This window comes from Lipotes vexillifer, unplaced genomic scaffold (assembly GCF_000442215.2).
Source record: "Lipotes vexillifer unplaced genomic scaffold, Lipotes_vexillifer_v1.1 scaffold948, whole genome shotgun sequence".
NCBI classification, from domain to species: domain Eukaryota; kingdom Metazoa; phylum Chordata; class Mammalia; order Artiodactyla; family Lipotidae; genus Lipotes; species Lipotes vexillifer.
The window spans coordinates 1,801,518-1,805,874 of NW_006793764.1; positions in this window are offsets into that span (position 1 = coordinate 1,801,518).

Below are 4,357 nucleotides of genomic sequence, written 5' to 3' on the forward strand. Positions count from 1 at the left end.
GGGGAGCGCTGCGGCGCCCGCCCCCCGTGAGGGGGGGGGGGGGGGGGGGGGGGGAGCCCCTAGGGGTGCAAACTGACAGCCCACCAGCTGCAAATGGGCACAGATGGATCTGTTTGGCCAACAGCATATTGTTAGTGTTGTTGTTTTAATGAATTCGATGACCTTCATGGGGCAGGTCCAATTCACACCTGATTTCAGCACTCCTTACAGCGGTAAACCAGTTACTTCACACCTATAGGTTAGCTGTCTGGCCCTGAAAGGCATTTGCCTTTACACCTTGGAAAGAGCTAGCAAGTTGTCAGAAATGCCTGCCCAGGCCCCTCTTCTACCCTGTGGTGTTAGCAGGTCTGAGTGGAAAGCAGGAAGAATACCTTTTCTGTTTGCATGAGAAACTATAAACTTCAGTCTCGCTTTTAAGGGTTGGACCAGGGACCTAAACTTCTTTGCGTACCACTTTTTCCATTTAACCTAATCCTGTATCAATCCTATAAAGTACAGACTTCTGTAATCCCCATTTTACTGGTGAGAAAACTAAGGTTCACCCAGGTGCCATAACTGATCCATGGTGACAGAAATCAGGTCCAAGCCCTCAATCTCATTCACTGCCTGTGTTCTCAACCCTCCCAGCACATTAGGATCACCTGGGGGGAATCTTGTAGGCTACCAATGTCTGATTCAAACCCAAACCAATTAAATCTGAATCTCTAGGGGCTGCGGCTGAGGCCTCAGTGGTGGTTGGATTTTTTTAAGTGCCCCACGTGATTCTAATGTGGTGAGAAGGCGGCATGATTTGGAGAGCAGGTGATACAAGTTCCCACATCAAATGGGTGCTTTGTTTGGGAAGTGGGGGGGTGCTTCTATCAAACGACAGGCCTGGCAGCTGCCTCTGGCAGTGGACTGTGTGTTGACACATCCACAGGACTGGTACAGGAACAGGAAGTTGTATTGTGTAATGGTTAACAGTCGTAGTCAGTTTCTGGAGACAGAAGTCTTGGGTTGGAATCTGTGCCCCTCATTGACTGGATGACTTTGGGCATGTTGTTTTACTCCTATGAGGCTCATTCTACTCATCACTGAAGAGGGGATAATAAAGGACTCCACCTTAGAGGTTGTTGTGAGGAAGCAAGTGTCAGCGTGCATCTACTGAGCTCAGCACAGATTTTGGCACCTTGCGGGCAATTAGTCATTGTTAGTTACTGATGGCAAAGAATACAGCCCCAAGCGCATGCTATAAATACTAAGTAGTTTCAAAGACAAATTTAAATTCTCAGAAGGATTTCTGCCTCCTCACCTCTGATTGTCAAGATTTTAGACTTATCCTTTGAACTCATTTGCCTTGGTGTAGCATCAGGGGGAACTGTCCTACAGGTGGCCGATTAGCCGTCTGTTGACAGTCTGCAAACAGGCAGTCGGGCTGGGGTGTTGAACAGGTAATAGAAGGAGAGCTCTAAGGGCTCTGACTGCAGGTGGTGGGGCCCAGCTAGGGGAACTGGGGCCCCAGGAAAAACCTTCAGCTCTCAGGAAGGAGGAGCAGGACCCAGTCTCAGAACGGAATAGGGGTCTTTTTCTAGGATCCAAGGACCTCCCTTCTACACCCCAAGCCCGGTTGCCTTTTGGCTTTTTTTTGGTGGTGGTGGGGTACCGTTCTCACCACCTAACAACTCTACTTTCCATTATCTCAATGTAGTTTATCCTTGTAGGCCCAAATCAAGCCTTGGCTATTCTGTGCCTCTTGGAGGACCAATCTAGATGAAAGTTAGCAACACTTCCCCCGAGTGGCTATAGGATTTTATGTAATTTTGCCTGGAATTGTTAGTTGCCTTTGTATGAGCATATCTTGTTTTAAAATATTTTTGAGTTCTAAAGGTTGGAGACTATGTTTTATACTACTAGGCAACCCCGCCTCCTCTTACCACAAAGGTTAACACACGTTTTTGGCTCTTAATAGACAAAAGGGCATTCTTTCCACATAAAACAAAACCCAGAAGTCAAAGAAGGCTCAAAGATCTTTTAGTCCAGGAGTAGCAACCTGTCCTCGTAACCCACAGGCTAAACCCTACAGATATGTGTTATTTGGCCAGGCCAATGCTTTAACATTTCACACAATTTATCAGCCCGATCCTTAAAGGCATGTGAGCCTGTGACCCCTAATCTGAGCCCAGATCCCCAAATTCTTGGACCTTCTTGCCCACAACATCCCTAATATGTAGCCCTCCTGCCTATGCTTCCAGAATTCTTCCTGAATAAAAATCATCACTAGAGTAGCCACCTGAAATTAACCTGCTACAAATTAACTACTTTAAATCCTTTTGATAGCTCACTGTTTACTGCTGAATGCTTTTCCCATTGCCAAGCATTCCATCACCAGACTGATATAGCCTTTTAGATACATTTTCCAGCTTGTTTTTCAGGAAGATGACAGGTAACTTAGAACTATATTTAACTTTGCTCTGCAACCCTGGTCACCTTAAAATGACCTTGGCGAATATCCCTCTTCACTCTTGCAGAATACTGGCTTTGTGTGTCCGTCCAAACTCTTGTACTTAAGAGTGAACTTTCTCAATAATCGTACGTCTAGCTCATGATTGTGCGTGAGCTGAAAGTCTAGGCTGCACCAGCACCCCAGAGGCTGCAATCTGAGGATGGGATAGATCTAAGTAGATCTTACCTCCTGTGGCCCCGTTAGGCCAAGAGGTTTTCAAGGCCTCATGCTGCACAGAGGTTAGCTCCTGCCTGAATGCACAGGAATGCAACCCCAGCAATTATTTACCAGATGGAATGTGCTTTTTTCTGTAGCTCTCTGTCTTAAGGGAACTCTGTCAAAATTTTTGATTCTAGTTTTTGACAGAGTGGATTGTAGACCTGTTATAACCTGATGAGCAGGAAGAAATTCCATATTTTTCTGTTTTCAGGAAAAATAATTTCTACATGAAGGGCCATCTGGAGAACTAGGTGTATAATAAATCACTGTTAACACCAATTATACTTACTGGAAGCCCAGTTATTTTCTTGCAAGTAGAGACAGGAGGACATGGTATTGGCTTCTGAAAACAATGTCGTCATGAACTTCCTTGTGGGAGAGCCAAAGGTCAGGAAGAAAAGAGTTGCCACTCTAGGGGAAACGGAAGACTATTAGAATTTTTCCTTTTTCCTTCAACTGTAGTCACCACAAAAATCTAATATGGTCTCATCCTGTGTAGCTTTCCTTACATACTTTTAGAAAGCACTGTCCTTTGCAATTTGTACTGATCCATTGATCTTAATCAGGACGCAAGCTTTCAAGTCAGTATCACTTAGTAGCTGAATCACCTTAAGCCTCTCCTTCCCACTTGGAAAATGTGGCCAATGGAAATGTATTTGTGTGTCTAGCCTCCTGGCACACATGAATTCCATTCTCTTGCAAGCAAAAAATCCCAAAGAAAAGGGCGTCTACACGCAAATGATTTTAACTAGCGAGATTTCAAACGGGAAAATAATTAGAAACAATCTAAATGTTAAAACAATAGGCTGTTTAAATTATTTATGTGTTGGAGATAATAATTACCCTTCTTCTATGAACAGATTCTACCTTCTCCCTTTTCCCCACTAAAGGAATGGAAAATCAAACTCAGAAAGGGCCTCTGTGTCCCTTCTTTTTCATCACAGTGGTTGGTCCACAATGCACACATGATCTAATCCAGGTCAAAGGTTTTCCCTGAGATTTTTCTGTTGAAAAGACTTTGTCCTCCCTTTCTGGCGGAGAGTTGTATGATTGAGTCACACATTTGCAGGTGGCATGGCCCCCATCACGTGGAGAAGTCTGGAAGGAGAAGGAACAGCGGAGAACTCTGGTGACATCAAGCCCCTGGCCCCTAACACTTAAGTCCTCAGGGCTGCCTGGTTCTTGCAGTTCAGTGAGCAATCCCAGTATTTTCTCATTAAAATTTCCTTTTCCTTATGCTAGTTGGAGTTGGCTTCCTGTTATTTGCAACTGCAAGCGTTTTAACTAACAGCTTATGCATTCATTAACGTTGAGGATTAGGAGGACCACACAGCAGCATGGAAAGTGATTGTGCTGAATTTTACAAACAGCACCATATAAAATTATATGAATGATATCACTACAGTTATTTAATCATTCACGTGCAAAATAAGTGGAAAAGAAGTACCTTAAAAATGTAATGGGGGCTCCCCTGGTGGCGCAGTGGTTGAGAGTCCGCCTGCCGATGCAGGGGACACGGGGTCGTGCCCCGGTCCGGGAAGATCCCACATGCCGCAGAGCGGCTGGGCCCGTGAGCCATGGCGGCTGAGCCTGCGCGTCCGGAGCCTGTGCTCAGCAACGGGAGAGGCCACAACAGTGAGAGGCCTGCGTACCGCA